We start from the raw sequence: 9,803 nt of genomic DNA on the forward strand, positions 1-9,803 counted from the left end.
AAGCAAAGAGAGGGCCATTGCAATAGGGATCAGAGCATTTGGAAGGATAGCCCATAGAGCTGTTGTGAACTATCATATTCTTGAAGGAGATAGCTAAAAGAAGGAGAGGGAGAGAGAGAGAGAGGAAGAAGGGGTAAGGAAGGTTGATACAATGGATTGTTGTAATCACTCTTCCATTTTGAATATAGAACTGCAGTTGTGTTCCCTACTCCAAAGTGTTGGTGATATTGTGCATTTATTTGTTCAATCTGATTCTTATTGAATTGACTAGTTAAGTTATACATTTATACATGTTTGTTATGGATTCTTACATTAGTTTTCAGAAGTGATTGGTTTTCCTTGTCCTTTGTGCCAGAGCTGTCTTGGAGCTAGCTTATAAGGATTTCTTCTTGCCACATGGAGATCCCCAAGCGAATATACAAGGAACCAAGGTGATCCTTTTCCATACTCTGTCAATTTATGTTTGATAGATGAACATGTGTGTAACTGGTAGCCTTTGCAGATAATCTTACAGTCTCTCGAAGGTCTCGGGAAGGCCTTTGAGGGTAGTTTTCATCCTGTGAATTTTATCCCATAGCAGAATTGGCGACTCTGCTGGGGACTATACATCTATTCCGAGTTACCCAGACTCCTCTCATATATTCTCTTTCTTCTATGAGCTTCCCGCTTCTTCAAATCCTTTTTTTCTCCACCATCTATCTTGTTGCATCCTACAAATTTGCATTCTCCTCAAAAACTGATCCTAAAAGCCTTCTTCTTGAGCTATTTCCCTCACTAACGCAGGTTGCTAGTCTACACAGAGCTTTATAAAGCTCTTTGACTGTGCACAGTGAGCGTTAGTGTCCAAAGTAACTCTCTGTTTACAAAGAAATTGAGCGTTAGTCTCCCATTTCCATGTTTTTCAAAAGATTTTGTGGACCAAAAGGGGGGGGGGGGACTTGTCTCAGGGACCAAAGTAAGATGTGCAATAGTATCATGTTAACAAATTTGGTGTCTTGAAAATTTGCTTTTAAGAAAATGTTTTAGTTTTTCTCTCTTAAAAGACATTTTTTTTGAAAGAAAAGCTGATAAACTCTATATCTCCTTCTGCTGAAATAGTTGTAGGCTGCTTCATTTTGGTTTTCAGTAGTTGTTAGGGAATATTGAGAAAAGAAACTTTTAGTTATGCAAGTTTTGAATGACTTTAGATGCACTGGCGAATCCATGAATATGTGAAATGATACATATGTAGAATAGGACTTGTTTGCATAAGAAATTGAAAAAAAAAAAAAATCAAAGCATTGTTCTACATGGTTTATTGAGTCGAGAGTCTCACCATATTCATACGTCAACGCCCCTACCAAAGACAAATAAGCAATTACACTAAAATTTACATTAAAATCAATCAGTTACTCTCTTTCAAAAGAGAAACATTAGCTAGATTAGGACCTTGGGATAAGCATGTTAGTGAACTTCCCAAGGTTGAAAATCAAAACTAGTGTCGTTAACGAGTGAAAAATCCTTCTTCACTCATATTACCAGGACAACTCCACTAACAACGGAGCGAAATATGAGACAACATTGCACTGTAATTGAACATAGCCCGCCTTCTCTTACAACTCCTTTGGACATTTTGTGTATCGGGGGTCCCTTCAGGAATTTCAGAACTGATCCGGCGACTCAGGTATCCTGCCCACACAGCGTGCTGTCTACGACTATGTCCCCCTTGGTAATGTCTATGATTTGAGGTACCTCTAGTGGCCAAACCTTCTAGGTGCTTACACAAGGTGACTGGGACGGGCTGTCCTGGTACCTAAAATGGACGAATCTACTTTGTCTTCAGTTTTTGGGAGGGTGCTCATCTTCACGAGAGTACTTGGCCCCTCAATCTGAGGTTCGGGCGAAGCTCAAAAGTAACCGTAACCATACATTTGGCCATCCTTCTTTGTTATTCATTGAGAGACTAGGTTTCATCTCGAGTAATCAGTTCTTATGAGACGAGGTATTTTCCCTATGTTTTATTGATTGGCATATTTAGTCTATTCTTTTCTTTTTAGGTACGTGAGTGCTATCGTTTTTGAGACTTTAAATAATATCACATTAAAATCTATTTGATAAAACTTAACAGTCATTGTGGCTACATCCAGCCCTCATCGTCAATCCAAATGATTGTTAGGACTTCCTCCACTCGTTGTGGAGGATCCACCAAGTTCCATTGACTCAGATTCCTCATCTTCGAGGAATTAGTCTCCTAAATCGCACACGGATCTATGTGGATGACTCACGATTCTGGTTTGCCAAAGGATTTCTTTACGGAAGGATTTCTTCCTCATTTTAACACTCCTCTTACAGATCTATCAGAACCTATCATTACTCCCATAGTACTTATACTTCCTTCTTCAGTAGGTGGAACTTTCCCATCTATCCAGTCGACGCCTCAAGGGTTGTGGAATTATAGAGACCCTGTTGGTCCTCTACCACTTCCCCAGTCAACGGTCATTACAACACTGGTAATGTGGAATCCCGCTATTCCATTTGTCCCAGGTACTACAACCCACATAACACCCTCTATAAGTGGAAACCAACAGATGCTAGGTTCCACTCCTATGGTGCCACAAAGCATACCTTAGACTAGTGCCACATATAGTGCTCCATATAACACTCAATGTGGCACTATGGGCACGGTTCCAGTTTACCAACACCAAGGTCAGCCGCCAATGTACATTTCCAACCCCTAGATTCAAATATCTAGGGCGATTCCCAATATGCACATGCTAGCAGGGAATGTCACAGTTTCCCCGCCATTCTCAGGGAATATTTCCACAAACTATAACTTGATAATGCAACCTCATCTTACTTATAATTTCAATGCAAAAGATATAAGCAATGTGTAGAGAAAGTCATAATGGAGAGCATTATTACTTCTAGAAAGAAAATTATGTAGGTTCTAAGAAAAAGTATCCATGAAAAAAACTATATATGTACATGTTCTTCAAATATCACTGGAATAAAATTAAAACATCTTCATATATTTAATTATAATTGACAATAAATCAAGATATATATATATATAACAACATAGATCAATAAGCATTACTTGTATCTTTATAACATTGTATATTGAAAAGAAAAACTCAGTGAGAGGAACATATGGCCTCAAAGGAAATGTTATAATTACAAAAAGGGATGATAGCCATGATAAATCACTTTTATTTAGGAAGAAAATTCATATCATAAAGATCTAAAAAGAAAATAAATAAGAAGCACTAGAGAATTTGTCTTTGAATATTGTAATCACACCCAAGTAGAATAAGATACCAAGGGTTAGGAACTCCTGACCTGAAAAAAGGTATATTGTATAAGTAACCCATGAATTGAAAACATTCAAAGAAAAAAAAATTCCTTTTTGGAAAGCTACAAAAACTACATCTAGAAAGGGAAAAATAAAAAATAGTATATAATATATAGAACTCTTTAAAAGACAAAAAAAAAAAAAAAAGAATTTTGCATAATTATCCTTGAAAAATTAAGGTTCATTAAAAGCTCCCAATCCACTACACAGAAAGCCAACAAGTCATTGATATAAGCATAAGAGGTTTTGTTAAAGTTCAATAGAAAATAAAGAATATATTTAAACAAGTATTTATACACGAGTCATTGATATAAGAATAAGAGGTTTTGTTAAAGTTCAATAGAAAATAAAGATTTAGACAAGTATTTATACACGCATACAACAGAGCAACAAAGGAGCAACAAAGTACATAGAGATAGGATGTTTAATTGTTAATATAAATTAGAGGAGAGAATAAACACCCTAAGAGAAAAGAATACTAAATAACCTATTATATTTAAAAACAAATTGAATAACAGCTCGACTTAGTATGATAAATATTTGAATATTGATCAAACTGTAAAGATAAAAACCCAAATACAACCAACTGAATAAACGTTACAGGAGTAGATATATATTCCAACTAATGATAGGTATGTAAAGTCTAAATCAAACAGATTTTTATCTCAGAAACTTGAAACATAATGCATATACTATAAAATAATAGGACCGAGTCTTATGAATAACTGTAAGATAAAACCATAACGAATAACGACCAGAAAGGGTCTGTGCTCGAAACCCTTTAAACCCCATAAATATTTTATTGAAGGGTAGGGTTTAGTTTACAAGCGCAAACCTAGCATATACATATATGTCAAAATAGTTTACACTTTATTGCAATAAACAGAGCTGAGACGTGTATATGGTCGTAAGGATAAATTTTGACAAATAATACCTAAATAGAATTTAATCCTAAAACCCTCAAAGCTTCCCATTAATATTTCTCACGGGGTAGGGTTTTTACCACCGAATGGCACCCAGGAGAGAAATTATATTTATCATTGTACAAAAGGATTCAGGAAACAAAAGATTCAAATATATATATATATATAACATTTAGTTTGAACTAATTAAAAGAGTAACCCATGAATATAACGAAGGGATTTGTAACCTTTCAACTTGCAAAATGAGAAGTCACATTGCAAAGGGTTTATTAGTAATTACCAGCGTCTAGTAGTTTAGTTCATCAGGCAATTTCATTTTTTCAGTGTGTAACCAACATCTAATAATCGAAAGGACTAAACCAATTCTCCATACTTCATGGTATATTGGAAGGATTTCTCCGCAAAAAAGTGAATATCATCAAATTAACTTAGTTACAGGAGTATATAACAAAATATATTTCGATTAATTTAACAAAAACAGTAAAGAAAACAAATTTATGATTGAAAATTGTAACAAACAATGAAAATTTACTAGACTTTAATTTCTGAATGGTTGAAATAGGTATGTCATTCTAAGGTGTGAACCACTGGTTCAAAAATACCAGAATTCAATAGGTTAATGGCAGTGTTTACACACTATCGAGTTTTGGAATTAATGAAGAAATAACGAAAATAAGCTGTAGAGCCACAGAACCCTAGCAGCAACCAAATGAAATGAACAAACAACCAGCGAAAATGATGATGAGAAGGCAATCATTGGTAAATGCACGAACCCTAGTTGCTCATGAACTGTTGAACAAGTACGACCAAATCCATATGATTGATGTTAGCGTTTACAAATAAGTCCAGGTATACATATTGATAAACACGTGTAATAAGGAGATGTTTCCATCTTTACGAAGTTTCTCGAAGGATTTTTGAAATATGTATAACACAGTGATGTCGGAAACCATAGTTTCGAAGGTTTATAAAACCAAACACATCACATAAATGAACAACAAAGTTTAGTAACACAAAGATATATGTGTTGTTGTATGGTTTAACACAGAGGTTCATATATGTGGAACTTATTCAAAGGTATAGTGTGAGTTTAATTATATGAAGTGTGATGGTAAAAGCATATTTTATGACAGTGTGGAGTGACCATGGACTAATTAATTATATATGTACATAAGAGGTTGAATAAACATGTTAAGAATATAAATAATTAAATGGTTAAATCAAGAGCCTTATAATAGTTATAAGGGTTTAAACCCTTGGACAAGTGAATTATTAAACTATGTAATTGTGTTGGGAAGAATTAAGGTTAGATGTATAAATAGGATATGATTATAATAGTATATTTGAGGATTGGTTTTATATATATATATATTTTAGGAGATAAAATTTCCAAGTAAGAACTAGAGTTATATAAGGTAGAATAATCTAAAGTTGATGTTTAAAATATAGTCTTGGATATATTAAGAGAAAAATACTTATTAAATTGATAAGGATGAATGTAACAATAAAAGAGTTGATATCAAAAAAATGTGTCATAAATGAAGTACATTACAAGTGGAATCAAAGTTGTAGGTTGTAGTATTGGGCCTTTTATGTGTCATAAAACTAAAATAGTTGTTTTATTTATGTAGTGAATATATTTTTCAAATGACTGTTAGAAATGTTTGAAGTATGGTTAAATAATACAATGGACAAACTTCCATAGGATCACCTACAGGTAGTGAGGAACGTGATACTAAGATTGGGATGATGGGTGGAGGAACTAGTAATGAAGAAAAACAAGAATGTGAGTTGTTGCAAGCACTAAGTAGTTTGATGACAGACTTAGATAATGTAATGGAAAATTAGGAAAGATTGTCCAAAGATAAAGAAAAGGAGGAGGAAATTAATGGTTATCTCCTAAGAAAATTAGAATAATATAGAATTAATAAGAAAACAACAAAAACTTGCAAGAAAAGAATTAGGAGTGAATCAACAGTCATTGTGGATTCTATAACTTCTGGTGGAAGTAAGTCTCGTGAGTTTGACAAGGAAGAAGAACAAAAATATGAAAGTAGAACCTCTATGTCTAGGAACAAGAGGACCACATTCCAATTGCAAGGGGAGTTTAAAAATATTGGTCCTCCTAATTTTGATGGTGAATTTGAGCATAAGCATGGTTTATTAATATTTCCAAACACTTTGAGTTCTACAATTATCCAAGTAATTTGAAGGCAAGATTGGCAACTTACAAGTTGACAGGTAAGGAAGCCTTATGGTGGGAGAAGAAAAAAGATGTTAGAAGAATCAAAAGTAAAAAAATGACTTGGAAACTCTTTAGAAAATAATTTAAAAATAAATATCTAACTGAAAGGTATTTTGATGAAAACGCTAGAGAGTTTCATGGGTTGTGATTAAGACAATCTACCATGGATGTGGTTTTTAATAAATTTATGAGTTTTTTGAGAGATGTTCCTTACCTGAAAGAGGAAAAGGTGAAAATACAAAGGTTCGTTAGTTGTTTTAATTTTTCTTATATAGAAATTATTGAGTTTGGTGATCTAAGGACCATGGATGAGACTATGAGGAAGGAGAAGACATGTTTTAATCAAAACCAGAAGAAAGGTGACAAATCAAAATGTTCGATGGCCAAGAAGCATGAAAAGTTTAGCACTAAGAAAAAAGGTTTCAAGAAATCATATTCTACCACGAGGGCTTCACTCAATGAATCTTTGACATATCATGTGTGTTTGTGGCATGCTAAAAAATACCCTTAACTTGACTAAATATTGGAAAATACCTCTAAACATCACAATATATAACCCCTTGCTAATACAAACCCAATACACCATCCCAATTTTAAAAACGCCTACTTTCACTAGATATTGTAGGTATCCATTTTTCATAAACATTTTTTAAACCCCTTTATATTTTTTCATTAACTTCAAGCTCCATTTTTTATAGATACCAATATAAAAACCATTTACCCCTTATATATCCCTGAATATATTATGTCATTTTTTCCTCAATATATATCTCGCAATATGAACGCATCTGGTATGTTATTGCTCTGCTAGTGAATCCCTTGTGGATTTTACAAACACTTTCAAAAGAAATCAAGGAGGGAATTGTAGTTGAAGTGGAAACTAGGCAAGGAATTTGGGACAGAAAAGTGGAGAAGGGGTTGGACCTAGAAATAAAAAATTTGTAAGAATAACCAAACCACTAATTAAATGTTGGGGGTGTAGTGAAAAGCACTTGTGGAGAGGTTTTCCACAAAATCTAGCAAACAAAATGGGTATAGTAAATAACCTGCAAGAAGCTTCAACAATCAATGACATTTCCTATAACATTCCAAAGATCATTGAAAAATTAGATGGAAGATAGGTAGACCACCAGTATTGATAGACCTTGTATCTACCTTAAGTTAGATTTCCCTTGCTACTATTGAAATGTGTGAACTTAGAAAGGAAAAACAAGCCAAACCTTTGTTAGTACAACTAGCCATAGGAACAAAAAGGAAAGTAACTGAAATAAGCAAAAAATGTTAATTGAACTTGAACATAATGAATACACAACTGAGTCTAAATGTTTGACCTCTGGGGTCATATGACGTGTTAATTGGGATGGACTAGTTAGAATCTCATAAAGTAATTATGAATTGCTTGGAAAAGTCTTTCACCTATACTAATGATGAAGGAGAGGGATATGTAGCGAAGGGAGTGCTAAGAGCTATTTTTGTGAGGAAGATTTCTTCTGTACAACTAAATAAATGTGTTCATAAAGGTATTTTAATATTTGTTTTTCATGTTGAGGATTTAGCTGGAAAAAACAAAAACCATCTTTGGAAGACTACCTTGTTTTACAACAATACAAAGATGTGTTTCCTAAGGAGATACCAAGACTTCCTCCAAGAAGAGATATATATTTCACTATTGATCTCATTCCTAGAACTATTACAATGTCTAAATATCCATATAGAATGAGTATACCTAAGTTGATGGAATTGAAGATTTAATTACAAAGACTACTAGATAAGAAATACACAAGGCCTAGTGTGTCTCCATGGTGTGCACTAGTTTTATTTGTAAAAAAAAATATGGGACACTAAGACTTTGTATTGACTATATACAGTTGAATAAGATAAAAATTAAAAACAAATATCCTTTACCCTGGATTGATGACTTGTTTAACGAAGTCCGATAAGCATAAAACTTTTAAAAATTTGATCTAAGGTCGAGATATCATCAAATAAGGATCAAGAATGAAGTTATAAATAAAAACAACACTCAAAACAAGATATGGACACTATAAATTTGTGGTGTTGCTATTTAGACTCACTAATGCACCAACAACTTCATGTGCTTGATGAATAGTGTCTCGAGTCATTTTATTAACAACTTGTTCATAGTATTCATAGATGATATTATGGTTTACTCTAATAGTAAGGAAGAACATGATCAACACTTATAGATTGTTCTTCAAACACTTAGAGACAATGAGCTATATGCCAAGTTTAGCAAATGCTCATTCTACCAAGAACAAATTCAATATTTGGGACATGTAGTGTCTAAGGAAGGAATTATTGTGGATCCAAAAAGGATTAGACCTATTACCAAGTGGTCAATACCTAAATATGTAGTTGATGTCAGGTCATTTGTGAGAATTACAGGTTATTACAGAATATTTATAAAGGTATTTTCAAAACTGCCATGTCATATTACTTCTTTGCAAAAGGAGGAGACAAAATTTGAATGGAGTTAGAAGTTTCAAGATAGCTTTGAGAAGCTAAAGAAGTTATTAACCATTGCTCTTATCCTAAAGCTAACTGATCCTAATAAAGAATTTTTGGTATGCACAGATGTTTCTAAAGAAGGATTGAAAAGTGTTTTAATGTAGGAGGACCATGTAATCAACTATGAAGCTAGAAAGTTAAAGGACCATGAAAAGAACTATGCTACACACGACATGGAACTAGAAGACATAATTCATGCCTTAAAATTTGGAGACATTACCTTTTTGGGAGGAAGTTTCAACAAAGAAAAAAAATGCTAGCCTTAACTATATTTTTTTCCGACCAAACCTTAACGTTAAACAAGCTAGATAGCTAGCATTTCTTAGCGAGTACGATTTTAAAATTGTATATATTAAATATAAAGGAAAATAAAATTGTTGATCCCTTGAGTAGAAAATTATATCAAATATGCATAATTCCAGCAACAAGTTAGCAAAGAGATTTGATTAAAAAGATAAAAACAATAGAAAAATTTGATGGAGAATATATGCAAATTAAGAAAAAAGTGTAGGAAACTAAATTATTAGATGGAGAAATTGATTTTTCAGTAAATGATGAATATTTGTTGTTTTTTAAAGGCATAATTTATTTTCCTAATGACCGAGAGTTAAAAATAATTTTGTTAGATGAGTTACATAAGAAACTAACTTTCAGTCATCCTCGATATCAAAGACTGATAATTATGTTAAAGGATTATTATTGGCCTAACCATTAGAGAAATTTTGAGGTATAAAATGACCCTCCTAATGAATATTATAAAATCTTAGTAGAAATA

Source organism: Pinus tabuliformis, chromosome J (genome assembly GCF_031772625.1).
Source record: "Pinus tabuliformis cultivar Carrire ecotype Pingquan chromosome J, CPIR1, whole genome shotgun sequence".
Classification (NCBI taxonomy): domain Eukaryota; kingdom Viridiplantae; phylum Streptophyta; class Pinopsida; order Pinales; family Pinaceae; genus Pinus; species Pinus tabuliformis.